The sequence below is a fragment of the Poeciliopsis prolifica genome, unplaced genomic scaffold, assembly GCF_027474105.1.
Source record: "Poeciliopsis prolifica strain line A6 unplaced genomic scaffold, Auburn_PproV2 SCAFFOLD012, whole genome shotgun sequence".
Classification (NCBI taxonomy): Eukaryota; Metazoa; Chordata; class Actinopteri; order Cyprinodontiformes; family Poeciliidae; genus Poeciliopsis; species Poeciliopsis prolifica.
The window spans coordinates 3,508,083-3,528,192 of NW_026562387.1; positions in this window are offsets into that span (position 1 = coordinate 3,508,083).

Below are 20,110 nucleotides of genomic sequence, written 5' to 3' on the forward strand. Positions count from 1 at the left end.
TCACAGTTACTTACCTGCATCTGTAGCCAGTAGTCAGATAAATGGAGGGAAGAACTCACAGTGTCATCAACTAATAGAGATTAACTCAGCACACCTTGGAGAGTGTCCCTCTGCGGAGAATAAATGAGGAATTAACAGCTCCTTCAGACAAGGTTCCCCATCATGGTAAATGTTAAGCTGAGTTTAATGCTGCCAGGTTTGATACATTTTGCAGGTCTTAGCGCATTAAAAAGAGATTTAAACCGGCTTTTGCTGATCAACCGGCAGGAAGTCTTTGTTCTCAAAGCCCATGATTTATTCAGAGGCATCGCGCTCGGACCGCTGCTACTTTCCTATGGCCCCCGCGTTCTTCGTCAGCGTTCGTTTGTGTTGAGAAATACCATCTGGCTCGGGCGGCGAGAACTCTGTCAGAAAGTGTGGAGAGGAAGCCGGGCGGTCAAAGGGAATAAATAAAAATGTGTGAAGGTGAAGCATCTATCTGTTGACCTCAAAGGGCAAGAAACGGCCCGCGGAGTTATTAGTATCATTCTGAAACCATTGTTCACTTCTTGCAATTGGAAAAAGTATTAAAGGGTTCATGCTCAGTGATTTGTAAAGGACATTCTGTGTCAAAATCTAGCTTACTGCCGGATGTATACAGATGGGTGACAAATGAAGGGAAGGACGGAGCGCTTGACCTCTGCAGTGACGGGAACTGACTCACATATGGCTCAGGCGACTTTCATTGGCAAAGTTTGGATTCTCTTGTCCTCTCAGTTGGAAAGGTCACTGCGAATCAATGCAAAGTTGTTCTGAGTCATCACCTTTATATTGTGGCAAAACCTTTCCATTCTGATGACGGATTGTCATTTGTCCGGGATGACGGTGTCCCCTTTGGGGGTGATGGGGGGGTCACCAAATACTGGTAATAATGTCGTAAGATCCTTACAGTCAATAGAACTTAGCAGAAGATTTGTAATAGATGTAAATCAATAGGCATGCTTACATAGATTTTTAAGAAACTACAGAAAAGGCACGCATGGGTTAGTATGAAATTCTCCTATAACCTTTTGTGAAAATGTTATGTTAATGTAGTATTTATTCATTTTTAAATGCATGCAAAAACTGACAATGTTTAAAACAGAAAAGAAAATTAGGCTGACTACTGCAAAAACATTACAACCCAATTCTAATCAGTTATAATATATTATTAGCCAAACGTATTATTTTTGACACATTTAAATAAATACTGCTTAGCAAGCAGCATGGCAACTGTGGTTTAGCTTTTGCAGGATTTTGTCAAACATATATCCTTTAGCTGAAGTAAGATTCAATGCGAAGTGAATAAATCCTCAGAGTTGTGAAAGGCGAACACAACTTGCGCTGAAAACGTGAAAATGCTCACACCCATCAGATAAAACACTGCCATGAAATATCAAGTGCCTAAACTTAACAAGACATTACCGAGCTTCTTAGCCGAGCAAATCTACGGCTGAGAAGAATGGATGCCAGCACTTTTCTAGAGCATGCTGACGACCTGTACAAGAGCAGAGGAATTAGTTGCGTCTTTCTGGCTCACAAAGACTGAACAATATAATTCTGCTCTGGCAGCCCTGGGTTGGGAGTTCTTCTCACTTTTTCTTGAGACATCTTCCGCCAAGAAAACAGAAGATGTTTGTTTTGGCCTTCAGAGTGGACATTTACTGAATAAATGAATAAATATGGGAAGATTAGTACAGACAGCAACCTCTGCCAATGGGACTTAGGTTGTTCAACACAGAAAACAACAACTAGTTTACCATGTTTCTCTTCAGTTGTTAAAGTGAGCTAAAATGCTCCACTGTGTGTCTGATATGACATCAATTTTAGGCAACAAATCATCACTGATAGCTTCTGACAAATCGGCATGTCTTTTTTTTTAAATGTGAACAAACTTAGTTGCAAAATCGTATTGTTTTCTGACACTAAGGTTTTGCATACGTTCGTAAGGGAGACACAGCTACTGTCATTCCCGAACTAGATTGTCGAAGTCACCCCAGCACTTTAAACCATAAGAAGATTATGATTGGGAAAAATTTGAGGGATTTCACATTGAAACTTTTTGAAGCCTTGAATACCTTGACACGTGAAATGGTCATAATCCTGAATGGATGTGTTCTGGCGCCAAGCAGTACCTCCAAGAGCTTAAGTCACAATAAATGCGCAATTGTCAGACAAAATAATTATGGATGAGGTGAAGAGAAGGGATGTTCAAATTGCCATTACAGCAGTCTGCACTGCATTTTGAACCCTTTAAACACTCCTTTGTGAGACATACAGTCTCCATCACTCTCCTGCCGGTCTTCAACGCCTCGGATGATATAAGGTGGTTCCCTTTTTCGGGCCCTGTCTGTTATTACTCTTTGCTTGGCCGCCTGCCACTGGTTCATGTAAACTGCACTTGTCCTTGCTAATGTACTTAGCTTTTTTTGTGGCGTACAAACAAAAGTGACAAATATCCCCAAGTCCAAGAGGGGCCTATTATCTACTGCCTTTTATGCGGCGTGGTATCCATCTTTTCACTACCGCATTATGGGTTCGCTCATGAAACGTGTTTGAGTGAGGAATGATGAATGGCTTTCAATGCAGAATAGATGTGCTGAAATGTGGAAAGGACAAACAATGAAGGCCGCTCGCTGGTAAATCTGAATCTGTAATCTCGGCCTGTGTTCGTGTGGCGTTACAATCCATCACATGTCCCCCCGGGAGTCATTGATTATGAAAACTAGATTATTGGTATCGGAACAACAATGTCCGCGATTTTGCACCTAAATATAGAGCCGCAGTGAAAGAAAAATGCATTTTTAGAAGCACTGTGAAAGTTTGCATCACTCAGCAGAGAAAGGGGAAATCTGTGAAACACGTTGACAAGAAAAGCATTTTGCACGTGGCTCTCACATTTCCCTCAGTGAGCAAACAGGATAAATCGCACAGATATTGAATGACTAATTGTATTTTACCTCACTCTTTTACAGACTCAATAGAGAGCTAAATACCATGTCCTTATAGGTCACATTGCTATATTTGGAAATGCTCATTGCTTTTACAGACCAAGTCAAGCATGCGAGAACACCGTCTTTCCCTTCGATCACCTCTGTTGTCCCGTTTCCTCCTGAGTGATACCGTGTCTTCTGCTTCCCTGCACAGGTTAACGGAGAGTTGAGACCAAGTTCAATCAATGCCCCGAATTACCAGACGAAAGACGATGGAGCGGCCCATTACTGAGACTGACCCACTTAAGATCCGGCCATAACAGTCAAACAAAGTGGGGTTCTTGCCAGCCTTTTGAAAGCCATGTTTTCAGACGGAAACAAGTTTTTCTCATTACTGATCTGTCTGACTGGGGAAAGGTTGAATGTCTACAGCCTCAGCCACGGAAAAACTGGATCAGAAATACCGCTGGGATTATCGAAACACTCATAAAAGCTCCTCCATAACTTCAACTCAGTGTCAACTTCTGCTGTTCTGTTGTGGTTTTATGTGTAATTAGGAAGCTGTGCTTTGATGAGTGGCGGAAGGAACCACCTGGGTTATGACACAAACGCTCTGAGACACATTGTGTACGTGTTGAGTGTCATAGTGAAGGAAACTGAAGCAACAGGCACAGAAAGAACGTCTTCGGAACAACAACGTTCCTCAGAATTGCTAAGCTGGGTTTTATCCCAGCATCCAATGGAGAAGAGGCAGACTACGTCTTGGACATGTTGTCAGTTTACCCCACAAAGACACACAACTATCCTCCTGTACTTTCAAACCAAAAACAGTTTGAGGCTAATGTGTATGCTTTTGGGGAAACTATTGGAAAGATGTGGATGTGCCCCTGGGACAGGCACTCAACCCCAAGTTACCTACAGATCTGTGCGTCACTGTATAAAAGGGTGCAAGTGTAAATGGCTGAATGTGGCTCTGGTGTAAAAAAAAAAAAAAGAAAAGAAAAAAAACTTGTACAGTGAAAATCACTGCATCAGTTCATTCCATTTACAATTGTGCAATTGTAGAAGGAAAATCATAGTGCACCTTGACTAAAGTCAAACATGTCGTCATCCTGCCGGTACCTCCTGCTGTATTATAGAGAGGTTGGGAGGGAGCTAATCAAAACAAAAACACAGCAGTCTTGGGCTTAGATGCTGTATGAATTGCACTTTAACTAATCCACCCAGTTATCCGAGGGGAAAACATTAGCAGGACAAAACAGCAATATAATTGCTTTACGTTGCTAAACTCTAAGCCATGGATATCAGTCCTGTTTCAACATCATTAACTCCAATGACCAAAGCTGAAGCAACAAACTTTGGTCGAGGTCCTGAAACAACAATTGATTTGCTAGGCAACATAATAACCACCTTGCCACCAATATAATCCAGTAGAACAGCATTTGCTGCAACCGTTCAGTTTTCTTTTTTCCACAAAAGTAGCACAAACTGTGTTTCCAACCACAGGAGCTGGAACTTCTTGAATTGTTTATAGCCAAAAAGTTGTGCTTGCCTCATTGATATATCTACAAAGCCCCTGCATTGTTAAAACAGAATCCAATGAGGACAGCAAGAGTTGGCAACACGGCTCAAAAAGACCAAAATAAGAAAGCAAAATTAAAAAATTGTTGCAGAGATTAGTTATGAAACAAGTATCAAATAGTTTGTTCTGTACACCTTTTCCCCCAAAGACACTGCATCCCCAAAATCACTTTGTTTTAAATACTAATTAGCAATCGGAGCCTCTCGCTTTCTAAACATACATGCATCCAACTTCACACTCTGCCAATTATGTAATTATGACAAATGCGGCGAGATGAGAGACAGTGAAGTGATGTAACCGGGTCAAGTAAAGATGAGTCTGCTTGCGTCACTTTCTTGACAAGTCGGTACGAGCTTAGGCTGTGACAGACAGGTGGGGAGGCTGCCAAACTGATAATCATAGACACATATGAGCAGAAGAAGAGTTTTTGTCGAATGAGAAGATTCATCTAAAGTGGTATGAGGTCCGTTTTTAAACTTTGTGGCTTCTGTGAATCCCCGACGAGTTGGAAGCTATTCACATGTTTAATTGGCTGTTTGTGCTGCAGCCTTCCAGCAGAGCTGGAAAGGAGGCTGAGAGTCCAGTTTGAGTTTATCCTCATGAATTTCTATTTTATCACGAGAAAAGAAATGGTGAGAAAGGGGAGACACTGCAATCCCGTGCTAATGAGTTTTACAGACTGAGCGCGCTTGTGGAACGGGACTAAGGTCTGTGTAAATCTGGCTGGGCAAGATCTGCACGACACAAGCAAAGAAACAGGACTTTCTAAATCAATGATGCACAATCTAGTAGCTTGCACTAACAGGATTAAGTATGTTCCTTTCCATTGACATGTCTGGCAAAAACGTGACATTCACCATGAACAGCAGGAAACATAAGCATAAGTACACGAGGGGTCATCATGGAGCTATAATCCGTTGTAATCTGTTGTTTTTTTCAGGTGCGGCGCGATGCTTACGTTTGGGGCATGTTCTATTAAACCAGCCCATGTAAGTCATTCAGAAGACGGTTTGCTCATTCGCATGCTAATCTCATGGGTTAATATTTGTCCCTCTGATTTGCTATAACCCCAAAGTCCACCTTGTTTAATAGCTCCAATGAATAATGCACAATGCTTTTACGATGTTTAGAAATGCATATCTTTGCAGATGAAACGCCTAGCCAATCTTGGCTGACTTAATGTGATGTCACTATTGTCTCTGGGGGAATCGGGAGGAAGCCTCAACAATGTTCTGTAAATACTGGAGCCTTTTTAGCTAGCATTGTGCTGCGCTAATGTTGACGTCAGTGCAGCTTCTGATCAAATATATACACATACACATATTTTACAAGAGTTACAATGATAAGAGATGTGTTTTTTCTAACTGAGGAAGCTAACGGTCAGAAGCACATTCATGTTTGACAACATGATAAAATCACAGCCCCGTCTAGTGGCCTTGCATGGCAACTACAGCTGATTGAAGGTGTGTTGGTGGTACCGTCTGAACGTTGAACTTTCCGCCAATGAATGTCTGAAAATACTCCCAGTTTACAGACAGTTGTCTTGTGTAAATTCTAACCAGATTACCAGATTTAGATTACCAAAACAGGAGCCTAAGTTTATTCACTTTAAAGAGACTCTTCTGTATTTCCTCTTACGTTTAACCACTTCACTGATACTGGACTGGATTTGAAAAAAGTCTCAGCTCAAGGAAGTGTGGAACACAGCGCAACCCTTTAGCATTCAGCTTTTGTCTCTTCATTGGACGGCCAGTCACTGGTTGGGCTAATGAGGGACTCAAAATTTACCATCCAGAGTAATGTAGCATTTTTATGTGTCCAGTACATGTCTGTTTTTATTCTGTTGCAAAGGAAATCTCACTTGTCAATCAAGCTGAGTGGCTCATGCTCCTTCGGTTTGTTTGGGTTCTCTAAGTGCCCCTCAATCATCAGTCTCCTCTCAGCCAAACAGTTTATCACAGCTCCTCTTCTTTTTACTCCAAGTAAACAAGCGTTCCCGCTGAAGTAACCCTGAAACTTAAGCAGCAGTGGGTCACGGCATTAAATGTTTTCAAAAGCGTTCCTCATCTCACTTAATCACGAGAGAGAGAGACAGAGAGAGAAAGAAGGGGTTCTGAACTTGGGATGGTGTTAAGATTTTTTCTTTTTGGAAACCTTGCATAAAAAACAAAATTACACCTGAATTGAGTAATAGCTTCCTAATGCAGTATGATACTAGATATATTGCTATCAGTACCAGTATTGCAGATACTGATACCGATATTATCGTCAAACTTCTGACCCCTTTTTTTTAGGTATTTTTGTGGGGGGATTTTTCAATTATTTCTTTTGAAACCTTGGATGAAATGTAAATAAGGTCTATAGGTGTCTACAAACTTATTTTAATACATATTTACATGGTGTACTGAAATGATAGGAGAACAAAACAAATCACAGAATTGTTCAGTGTAAACTGGTCCAAAAGTAAACTGTATAAAATCTTTCCTTTTGCACAGAATAGATTGTCTTTTAAGTGCTCTGCTTTAGTTGTGTTTTTTTCTGTTTAATTTAGATTTTGTTAATTTTCTGCCTATGATTTTGTTAACCTATGGAAGTAATTGCTGGGTTTTTGTTTGTGTACCTTCTTTCATTTTTGGTTCCTTTTTTGTCATTTATTAGTTTGTGTTTTATCTCCAAATTACTATCTCAAGTATTACTTGAATGTTGATGTACGGTGCACATTGTTTTGTCAAAAATCAGAAATAAGCTTCCAAACATATCGTAAACTGTTTTCTAAATAAACTGCAAAAAATTAGAACCTGAGAGCAATTCAAAGCAAAATCTTCTTAATGGTTGAGTTGAGAAATTGAAAAGGAAACTGAGGGGAAAAAAACTGAAGAGGGAATCTGAAACTAAAATATCAATCCGATACTGATAACGACTTGGTATCAATATTATTAATGTTTTGGATTGGTCCGCTCACCTTTTTTTTTTAACAGTTTCTCTGGGATTTCATTAAAAAGAGTTTAAATCTTCAGAATGAAGCTCTGTATGCCTCAACACTGGTGGTGGGAAGAACGACAGATTATTGTGTGTTTTGGAACTGTTATTAGCCCAAAATTAAAAAAAAAAAAGAAGTCATTTTACCGAGTCATGAACATTTTTTTTTTAGAACATAATTTGCTACTTAGTGATTGAAAGCTTTAGTTTTGTTTATCTTTTGGAAAAATAATTGAACAATTTTCCTTTTTGAGATTAACTTTTAAAAGCTCAACTCCTTTGATTTCTGTCGTTTCTGTTCATTTTTCGCACAGTTTACTCACCACAGCGGTTCACTAATTAAGACCGTGAAACGCAAACCCCCCCTCCCCCTTCCCTTCATCAACCCACAGAGCCGCGCCATGTTAACGGCGACGTCAGTGTCATCGCAGCCTCAGATGACCCCCACCGACCCCCGCCTCCACCCTCCACCCTCCACCCTCCAGCCCACCTTCAAAATCTCGTTTTCATCAGCCCGCCACATGTTTACATCACTCTCTGCGTCTCTCCGAGAGCCGTGGAGAGTTTGGCTCCAGCTCAAACAGCCTCAGCACCTCCTCCTTCAACACCACGTCCCCCGACCCGATCTCCCCCTCCCTCCCTACAAACACATTCCACTCTGGGCTCGTCGAAAGGGATACCCATCAGCCCCCAGAGCGAAATTCCACCGCGTTTTTCTGGGAAAGCAGAAGTTGTGCTTTCAGGAGGCCGGATGGCCAGAATAGAAATGGAAAACAACAAAAAGCAAACAGATCATTGAGGGACGTCCTTCGTTTTAACCCAGGACAGGTACCGCTGGGCTGGTTGATGGAGGAGACGGAGACGTGTGGCGCGGCGGGGACGTCTCAGAGGCGCGCGACTGCGAGAACTTTACATCAGCCGCGCGCTCGGCGTCACCTGTTGAATATTCAACAACGGGACACAATCAATTTGGATCAAAAGCAGAAAAAAAATCCTCCCCTAAGTGACACACGGAGGTGATTTCTGCCCGAAACGTTTTGTGGTCTTTGACAGTGAGAGCGTTCCTCACAGCTCAATCAAGAAACGACAAAACACAGGCAATTCGGACTCTAACATTCCTCGCTGTGATATCTAAGGAGCGCAAATTCTTTCCTTTTTTTTCCCCTCCCCCACTTTTAATAGACAGGCGGCTCGGTGCATCCACACTACATTCCTCCCGGCTCAATCAAGCGAGCATGAGAAGATGTCAGAGAAGGGCCGCCCGAGGCCGCTCTGCGATGGTTCACTCTTATCTGCCCAGACGGAGCCTTCCGGCTCTGACCTGGCAACCGTCAGTCTCCTCCCGACGCCGAGCTCCCGGCCTCTAATGAAGAAAGTGCACATCATTCGGAGGAGCACTCCCATCGCTGCCACCGCACATTAGGCACATTGGCTCTCAGCGTGGCAACAGGAAGCAGGAGCTCGAATTTACGTCCATCAAGCCACAAACTGTTTTTTGTTTCTTGTTTTTTCTGCCCTTATAACATAAACAATCACAGTATTTTATCTTAATTACAAAGATACAAAATATTACCAAGTATTTATTTATTTTTGTCTAGTTTCTTGTGCAACTGAAAGTCATCACGGCATCCCTCCTCTGTTAGCTCTTTAGTAACGTTTTTCACCAGAAGCAGCTCACATAATGAGCTCAGCAGACATGCGGTTCCGCCTGGTGTTTGCTAATTGCTGCTGGCTAGTCTGAAGGAGCCGAGTGACGGAGTCTCTGAGGCAGAAGGTCGGAAGATTGGAAACTGCAGGTCCAAGGTCTCCGTTTCGCCAAGCATTTCGCTCAGCTGAATGGCTGCCATGGCAGATTTAAGGATTTCTCAAATGAAAGAATCAAGGCATCACTCCATGTATGTTTTTTGATGAGGGAACAGCATAATAACGAGACGTAAATCTCAAAAAGTTAATTTTACGTGACTCTGCTCCTTCAATATTGATTTTTAAAAATCCACTGGAAGATTATTTCACTTATAAGTAGGGAAAACTGTCTTGTTATAAGTGAAACAATCTGCAAGTGGATCTAGTACTTTTCAATCAATATCGAGCAATTACTGACTTAAATAAAGCTCCTATTTCTTGTAGACATGTTAGCCAAAAGTTAGCTTAATCTTATTCAAAGTGTAAAGTGATATTTTTATTTGTAAGTAGACCAGAAGAGCTTTGTAGGATTGCGTGTTCAGAAGGAGTGTGTGTTGTTTGGGTAAGTTGGACACAGAGAGTATCTCGCTGCACACACTGGCTGGGAGTCGGGTCAGTCTGCTCCGTCCCTCAGTACATTTTTACGAACACATTGTAATTTAGAATGGAATCACTCATTAAATTTAAAGGGATGTGGGAGGGTTTGGACGCTGTCCAAGCACTCGGGCCCCGTCAGAATGCGGCGCAGCTCAGCCGTGCGCGTTTGCATTCCAGTCCGGGAACGTCGAACATGTTGGTTTTATTAGCCTAAAACAAATTGTTTGACTGTGGAAGGGAACGCAGAACGAACTGCCGACTCGCGGCACAGATCCGACCATCGTCTTGTTTCCTGTGAGTTTACTTCCACTTCTCATGCGTCACTTTGATTAAACTGCACTTTGCACAAAGAATGTTGAGCTAAATGCTTTTTTTTTTTTAATGTTCTTCACTTGAGAAAATGACGTCGTCCCAAGGAAACGAAAGCTGCTATCATGTGGCAGGATGATTTTCCCGTTATCTCTGGATGACAACATTTGTTTTGTCATAACCAGATATTTGATAACCAGATGAAAAGCTTTGCTTTTGAAAATGGTTTTGAAAAATTTGTTGACAAATGGTTTAGATTTTCCACAACATACCTCACCTGTTGTTTTTTAAGGATTTGATCAGAAGAAGAAGCAGTTTGGATGCTGGCCGACAAAGTCGATTTATAAAAATCTTCCTTTTAGATATATGAATAGAGACCAGCACTATCGTCTGACATCACACACACACACACACACACACACACACACGCACGCACGCACGCACGCACGCACGCACACACACACACACGTATATATTAAAAATAAATAAATTTTTTATGATGTTGCATTTCTAGCTAAGTTTTGTTTCAGCCAAAGAGAAACAAAACTGAAATGATTATTTTGGGACCAAAAGAGGAACAATCTACAGTCAACACACAGCTTCAGTTATCAGAACTAAAAACAAGCGATTAGGACTTTATGTGACTCTGAACGCAAAGTTCAGAGTCACATAAAGTCCTAATCCTAATCTGAAGGTTCATGTGACTCTGGACCTTCAGAGTCACATAAAGACAGTTACATAGTCGGTCTTCTATCACCAGAAGAATATTTCCCGGATTAAAGGACTAATGTCCCAACAAGATTTTTTAAAATATATATTTAGTTGCTTTGATTACTGCAACAGTAGCTGCGTTGCTTTTGACCACAAAGTTGTTTGACATTTTAAAAAGAAATTAGCTTAATGGAAGCACAAAGATTTAAAAAGAAAACTTTGGGTATAAAATGCTTTGGCTCTTTCGATACTTTGCTCATGTTGAAATTGGTGTTTTCCGCAAAACTGCAATGGAAACCTTTTTTTTTTTGCATCACATGAGTTACGAGATCAAAAACTGGATGCTGCCACTGACACAAACGCATGAAGAAGAAGACGACAGGAAGTGGTAAGGGGGTCTTAATGACTTATCACGTGAACAAAGTTACCCACGTTCGATTTTATGTTTTTCCTATTTTGTAGAAACATTGCAAATGCAAAACTTATGTTGTTTGTGGAATACTGACAAAGTTTTTCACACATCTGTAATGAAAACGCAGCTAAAAAAATCTATAAAGCTGCTGCTCAGGTTCTCACTAAGGCAGAGCACAGCTCTACAGTGTAGCAGCTCCAAATATAAACTTTAAAACACTGCTGTTAGTTTATGAGTCACGACTGAGCCCCGCAATACATTAAAGATCACATTAACCTCCCAGTCCTCTCAAGTTTTCTGCTTCTGCTCTGGATCCCCAGAACCAGAACCAATCATGGAGAAGCAGCGTTCAGCTTCTATGTCACACAAATCTGGAACAGACTTCCAGAAAACTGCGAAACAGCTGAAAAACTGAGTTCCTTCAAACCAGCGGCATGCTGAGAGCTGCCTTTGAGGCGGAACATTAATATTAATATTATTAAATACAATGTTTGTGGCTTGTTTCATTATTGGTTACCATGTGATGTTTTCATCCAGTCGTTCCTCTGAACACTTCTGGTCGCTCGTGTCGCGGTGCGTCACCTCTGCTGCTTCATATTAAAAGAAAGGAGGCGATGGAATCATTTCCTGTTGTCGCCTCGCTCTTTGGTTCCTCGGCAACCACGACGGTGGGGTGGAGCGCCTCTTTGATTCCCCCGGACCGTGTTTTCTAATGAACCCCCCAAAAAGCACGTTGTGAGATGAAAACCTTAGATTAACACCGGGCTCATAATGAAACTGAGCCAGACGCTCATATTGATCGTTGTAATGAAACGTTTTGTCCGTCATGGAGGCCTCAGACGAATCAATCCATCTCGAGCCCCCCGCACCCCCCCAACCGCCATCAGATATTCAAGATGAAGGGGGGTTCTTGGTCATATTTGCATCAGGCGACTCGTTTCGTCTGAACGTCAAAGTGATGAAGAGCCGACGAACTGCAATACGTCCGCATATGCATGCTGTTCATGATCGGGTCTTTGCTCAATGTCAAGAATCTGCACTTCCAAAGAAAAGTATTACACGGCCAATCCATATGCAGTGTATCAATACTCCTCTATCTGGACTCAGTGAAAACATTGTATGGGATCGATGCGCTTCAGCCTCGAGGCCTGAGATGTTCTATTAACGGTTTCACACAGCCGTTTAAATCAGCGGCGAGGAGGTCGATTCTGAGTCACCCAGAGTATCAGCGGTGCTTGGTTTTCATGATGGGGACGTAAGTATGAACAAAACATCAAGGCCTTTCTCAGATTTATTGAAAAATAATAATAATAAATAACATTTCGCAAGAGTTGGCATTAGAAGTAGTGAAAAAAAAGAATTGTAACGTTTTAGTAAGATTAGTGGAGAATTTGGGGGGTAAAAACAGGCGGCAGCAGAAATGTCCGGTCCTATTTTAGGAAAACCTGAGCAGCGAAGGTTCTCTTTAGACCTTCATCACTAAGTCACAGCCGCTAACTTCATGGCTTTTTAGTAATGAAGGAATATCTATTGATTTGATTAGGTGTCTGCAGTTAACCTTTGATCTTAGTTATTTCTTTGTGTTTGCAAACTTCATTATGTAGCGGAGAGTTAACCGATTTCTGCCTGATTTCCTAGGAGTGAAACAAAGGCAGAACAGAGAGACGGTCCTGTAAAAAAAAAAAAAAATTTCCAAATTGTCGTCAAAGGAGCAACAAAGAGAACAACTGAACCTAAAAAGTCAGTGACAGTTTCCTTTCCTTTGAGATGACATCAACAGATTGCGACGCTGCGAGACGTTTCCCTCCTTCTGTAAACGTATTTGGCTTGTAACTTTACAACGAGCGCCCGATCAGAACCATAAAAACATCGGCAACGCTTCAGGTGTCTCAAATCGACGCTGAACCCTCGATTATGAATTCCAGGAGAACAAGGACCGGGAGAACGGTGAAGAGGAGCAGGAAGCGGGGAACGTTTCCGACTGTCCAGGCCGACTGTCGGAGCAGGAAGCGTTCGGAGCAAAGAATAACCAGAGAGTCCAAACAATGAGCCGCCTCCACCCAGAAGAAAGAAAATCGCTGTTTCTTGTGACTTCAGCTCCTGTTTGTTCCTCCATCATTCCCAGTGAGCGGTAATTGCGCAGCAAAACATCCTGTTTTGAGTCGCCTAACTCAATTGAGCTGCCGCAGCGATAAACAATAAGAGTAATTCCTAAGCCGTGTAATGGCAAAAAATTAAAAGGAAATGGGTTGAGACAGAAATAAAAATAAAGAATCGTAGTTCATTTTTCTTTTTTACACCCCTCGGTGTGCGGTGTTGTATTCTCATCCCTAAAAAAAAAGAAAAAAAAGAGGTCAAGCTGACGCGTTGTCTTGTTTATGTTGCTGTAAAGATGACAGCTCCCAAAGGATGTTATAAATGAATTTATAAGATTCCAACGCGGGTGGGAGATGGGTGTGATTTATGCCTGGAATTTGCTGAGATGGTGGCCTGGGTCAGGGAGAAAACCCCGGCCAAGGTTGACTGTGAGCCCAGATTAAAGTCTGACTGAAGCCCGAGAGCCAGGAGTTATGGAAGGTGGCACATTTTTACAGCGTTTCCCAAACAAACGTAAGCCAATAAAACAATTTGGGGGGCGGCGAGGGGCAATCTGAGGCACCAGAAGGAGGCCAAGCTGTCGCGACCACAGGAAGTGAGGTAAACCTGCAGGTGTGTCCGCCTGGAGGTGACTATGACGTGTTGGGGTCGCTTCAAATGAGAACGTTTCAGGCGAAAAACTGACATTTTCAAGAAAAAATCTGAAAATTACTGAGTTTAGAAAATGCAAAAGGTTAACAAGTGAAAAAAAAAAGAAATTTTCAAACAAAAAAAGTGAAAATCTGGCTCTCTCACTTGAACATTTTTGACTGCTGGAGATTTTTGTCCAGGTTTTCATCAGAAAGTTTCTGAGATTCATGTCCAAATTTGATCTTTTTTTCTGTCAAATTTGTTACTTTTAAAATCTTTTATTTAGAGCTCCTTGTGACGCTTCACTCTTTATTTCACATTTGAAATTACTACCTGCACTTTCTGAACTGTTTGAAGCAAGGTTTGTTGCAGTTAATTTTTTACATGTTTGACCAAGATAGTCAACCTATTATTATTGTCAATTTCAGTTTCTTTATTAATAATTTTTTACATCAGGTTTTATGCTCCTATTTAATCCTAATTGATTGATGAAGTTATAACTGTGTTGTTTTCACCATATCTTGCTAAGTTTATGTAATACATTTATAATCCAGTACATTTACATCCATGTTTGAAACTCAATTCAGCCTCGTTTTTCTGTATTGGACTGGTATCAGCCGATACTAAACCTCAGATATCGGTATCGGAAGTGGGAAAAAAGTGGGTGGACGGCTGGGGATTTGGCTCAGCAGATTCTCTCACCGTAAAGGCAGAATAAGAATAATAAGAAGGAGTGGAGCACAAAAAGAGATGTGGCGAGTGGTGAAGAGATTGTGGAAGACAGCAGGACAGATGTAAAGCTGTTCTCGAGGGGAGGATGAGGTACTGGGGTTATCCACGGGCTGGGTCTGCATTTCAAAGTTTTACAGCTTTGAAAGAAACGCTTCTGTGTTCGGACGGATTGTGTATAAAAGAATCCAGCGCCTGTCGACCTCTGGGCCGTGGGCTCACATCCCATTTGGTGTGATCTTTTTCTGGTAAACAGAACTTCAATGACATGCCTCCACTTGCCGCCCTGGGAATCATGCTACTGCTGAAAGAAGAACTTATGGGAGGTTTGTTGTAGATTGTCGATCTCTGAATTCTGTTTGGGAACAATAGTAAAAAAAAGTTTAAAAACAGGGCTCAAGATTTACTTTAATTTTATTAATTTTTGTTTTTCAAACTCTGCAGCTCTAGTCTTAGAACACAGTTGGTAACTTTTACAGTTAGAAAAAACCAATCACAGCCAGGAGGAGGGTCTTAATGCTGTCAATCACTCTCGTGTTCATCACCTCCCAGTAGCTCTTTGCTAAACAACAGCTGGTTTTCCACAACTTAGTCTTCCACCATTGCTAGTGTTGCCTCCAATGGTATGTGGTTTTTCCTCCACTATCACACTGAGCAGTGTACATCAGTTGATTGACAGCGCTAAGCCCCTCCTCCTGGCTCTGATTGGTTGTTCTGGACTGGGTGCTGTGCAGTTTTGCACAACACTAGCACTGGGAGAAAGTAGAGGAGCTAAAAATTGTCCCTTTTTTTTTACAGATTATCTGACACATACCATGATGTCACAACATGGTGACAATTTTAATAAGCATGGATATCTTGATGTCATGCAATAGAGAAACTTTGCTATACTCTGTTTAGTCTTTCTGTTTTGTGAAACAGTTTTTACAGTAGTTTTAGGCAGTGATGCATATAACTTGACCCAGAATTGAGGGGAAAATGTACATTTTTGGCAAATATCAACGATTTATTTGTCTTTTTTAGTCAGCAAAAAACTGCCTCCACCATTCAGATGCTGCTTTTCTTGTCTTTGGCCAAGGCTAGTTATGTATTTTTTGACCTGCTCACCACTGACTTCAAGTGAAACGCAGTCCACTGTCACTTTTAGTCTTCTACACAGCAGGAACTCGTGAAAATTGTGGAAAAGTCAAAAATTACTTTGCTCCCTGCCCCTGTGCCTGTTTTCTGTCTCACTCTAAAGGATGAGACTTTCGAAAAATGTGAAAATTCTAACCGTGGTCGGTTCTGCTGGCTTTCTTTTATTATTATTTAGGATTTCCTCTGTAGAATAATGTGGAATAAAACAGATCCATCAAATTTTCTGTTACAGTACAACAATAATCTGCGGCCAGCTCTTAAACCCGTTAAGCAGATGGTGCGTGAGAGAGAGACTTCCCTTGCTTTTTCCTCATAAAGGAGCTGCTGAAAAACATATTTCACTACTAAGATTATCCAGCTTTGCCTCATATCTGTCCACTGAGTGTCAGACAAAGAGGAGAGGTCGCAGCTCAGCCATAAACAGAGTTAGCTCATTTGAGTGGCACCATGAAAGAAGGCTTAAGTTAGAACAGCTTGGATCGACGCTGAAATCTGCAGAGTTCCACCGAAACACAGGACAAGCTGAGACCTTCTGGGCTACATTGGGAATATGCCTCCAGCAGTTGGGTTACTAAGGTTGCCATTGTATATTTATGTAGAAAAATTGGACATAGTTTGCTTATATTCTTCCAGTGTTTCAATAATTCATGGTCCGGTATCAGACATTGGAACGGACTTGATTGGTTTCAGTGAACTCTCAGGAAAATGGTGTGCTTTGGTATTGCTACTCTCCATGCATCGTTTTAATGTAACGGATTTTAGCACAACTCTGACCCAAAAACACCACAGTCCCCACAGCACAAGTTAAACAGACTATAATCAATGATCAGAATATAGCAGATCAATATCAGCTTCTTACCAGTTGATGAATGATGGTCAGAGCAATCTGATTACAAGTATTGTGTAATCAGAAAATGGTGAGTAACTCATCAGAATATGGTTTCAAAGGCGAATCTTATAGGAAATCTTGTTCCTTTGCTGGGGATTGTTTCACCCACAGGACCATCTAGAGGAGAATCCTCTATAAGGATAGAGGATTCAATGAAAACGATGGCGTAATGCTAAAATAGAAATATTGTGCAGAATATGATGTCCTTTTTACTCTTTTGCTTTTTACATAGTACAAGTAAAACATCTTGAGAAGTTTATTAAGCTTTAAAGGTAGCTTGATTTCTTAGAAGTAATGCTAACTTTAGCTTCCTTTTAGCTAAAGAGTGCAATGCAACAGCTGCTTCATGTAGTTTTTTTTACTTTGTCTTGAATCTCCCTATGTATCACAAATGGTATGAAGGATTTTTTCAAACATTGTTGCACCACAGTACCAGTTCTTTCTTTTTGCGAAGAACCACAGCTTTGTAGAAAATGTCAACGGTCCCTGCTAACTTGCAACTAGCATGCCAGCGCGAACAGTCGCAAGCTGCACAGAGCTGTTCCACGTGGAGTTTGCATAGTTACCTGAGAGTGCCTTTTTTTCCTTCTTTTTTTTTTTCTCGAGGAATAGCTCTGCTGAAAAGGGTAATCAGCTTTGTGTCGAACAAAAAGCAGGTGTGTGTGAAGCTTGCAGCGTGGGGAAGGAGCTTAAAGGGAAGAAGTGGGTGCATGCTGTGGCAGCCAAAGAGAGGAGGGAAGGAAGGCTCCACTTTTTTTTCTTTCCCTCCTTTTAAAGAAGAAAAAAAAAGAGGGAAAGAAGGCTGATGATAAATCCCAGAAATAGATTTCGGGCTCAAAGTAACGGAATCCAAGCTGTTCCCTCTTTGCCATGCGGCATCTGTCTTCAAACGTCTGGGATGACACAGCAAGCATCCTGTTTATTGACTACCAGCAGGAAACGCTTTCAGAGCTAACAATGTGTGCTAGTTACATGTCTCCTTGCTGCTGTTGCTGTATCTCCTCCTCCCCCCATTTTTTTTTTTTTGGTAACCTCATCCCTCTCCCGAAAAAAAAAAGAAAAGAAAAGAGAGGGGGCATGGGGGGGAGGAAACCTAACTCCCAGGGAAAGCAGCGCATCAATATTCATTCATGCAGAACACGCGCTGTCAAGTAGAAATAGAGACGGCGATGAGTGCTGCATTTATTTGTCGTTTACCTCCTGGTATGCTAATATAATGAGGTCTGCACACCAAATAACCAAAGTCTGCGTGAACGCTGATCCTCTCTGGTGTTTCCAAATGCGTCTGGCAAACCGAGAACACAAATACCGCCTTCAGGGGGTTTGGATCCATCCCCCCCCCCCTCCAGAGAATACTTAGCAGTAACATAGGGCTGTGTTTCCCTTTGAGGCTGTAAGGAGAAAATGATATTATTCTATCAGCATAAGGTTATTGCATTATGTGTTCCTTACATACTTCAATAAGCCATAAATCTTAAGGCGAAGCGCTGGGGGGGATGGATGGGGGCTGCACAAAAGGTAGAGCCCATCATTGCTTTATTGATGACAAGCTGTGAAATGGTCCGACTGCCACGCTGGTTGTTAAGACGGCGGATGAGCGGCTCAAATCGGGGAGCCTGCTGAAACTGAAGGGTCAGAAAAGACAGAGAGAATTGGAGAATTACATAAAATACATATGAATCATTTCTTTTTTAGTCAACTTTTATTTTAGCTTTACTTCCTGTTTTAATGTTATTTCCTCATCTAAAACGTACCTGGAGTGTTGCCTTGATTCTTTCATGCATGCTTGAGAAATCCTTTGCTTTTCCATGGCAACGAGTGAACTGTCCAAAACGCCTGGGTGGACCTAGCCCCGCCTTCATGGACAAAGCCCGTCTTTGGAGCTGCAGGTCTCCAGCTTTCGAGCTTCCGTCTCACAGAGCAGCCCTCTCCCAATCAGCTCCTTTAGACTAGCCAGCAGCAATTAGCAAACACCAAACGCGGGCTCCTTCTCCGTGACACGCTAATAAAAACATTGTTAAAGGGTTAATAGATAAGCAATGTTATGATGACTTTCTGAAGGTGGAGTTTCTGAAAGAGCAGGAGTGTCTTAAAGAGACAGAGGCCCCATTTCAAGGTGTTAAATTACAAAATAACATTTCTTTGTCATATATGATATTTATAGCATTATTAGAACTGAGAGTAACATAGAAACTTGATTAATTGCTATAAAATGGCAGGATGTGCCTGGAAAATTACTGTTTAGTGCTTTTAAATGGCTCAAACCAGCAGAAATTGGAGTCTAGCTAGCCTTTAGCTCACTGTGATCATCCAATCGCCATGACGTCCCTGCACTTCATTTCTGCCATGATTATCATGGCAGAAATCCACTTCATTGAATTAGCATTGTAATCAACTAAATATTCTAAGATAATGTAAGTTAATAACTGCTTTTAACCTCCTAGAACTGCTCAGCTGCTCACTCTAAACATGTACAGAAGTGCAATTTACCAAAAGAAACACAAAAACCAGTTCCAAATATCCAACATCCTTCATCTCTTAATTGTGGTACAATTACAGAACTCTCTGAATGACCTTGATTTGGAAACTTTGATCAGTTTCTGCTGCTTGAGCAGCAAGGAAGGAATGAGGGAGCAGCATGAAAATAAAAAATGGGGAAAACCGTTAACATTTTCCACGGTCGGGGCAAACCTGCAATCTTCCCCTCAGCCCACAGTAGATCATTATGATGATTTCTGCGCCGGCTGCCAGGACAGAAGCTGATACATGACCCCTTGTAAAATTTTAAGATGTGTATAAAACAACGTGGATGTACGGTTTGACTGCATACTGGCACGAGTTAGCACCGGAGCGTCTCCTATCGCTCTTACAGTGTAAACAGCTTTTTCTAACGTGATGAGAGGTGGGCCCCCGAGGGCCATGCCAGGACTTTACCCGTCTGCGTCTTCTCCAGTACAGTGAAGCCTTCGGGCTGCAGAGGTACAGCAGCGTTACACCCACCATCATTCATGCAAGGCTGGTTGTGGTTTTGAGGATCTGTCCCTGGCAGTAGTATTCAAACCCCAGAAAGCTTGGTGAGTTTTTTTCCGCATGCAGTCACATTAAAACTGTCGCCAATGCTGTTCTAGTATTAAATGAAACAGATAATATGTGCAAAAATAAAGCTAATCCACCTCTACCCTGACCTACTACTGTCGTCTGGAGAAACACTCCACTCCAACCAATCAGAGACAGGATCTTAGCGCTGTCAATCATCTTTGTGTCCATGTTTATGAATGTGCTAATGGTGGAAAGACAGCTCACCATCACAGGAAAACCGTTCATCCGCCATCTTTGGTGATTATGCTTAACTAGCCACAGCATTCATGTCATGTTACACTTTGGGAGAGCACTGGAGTGATTGA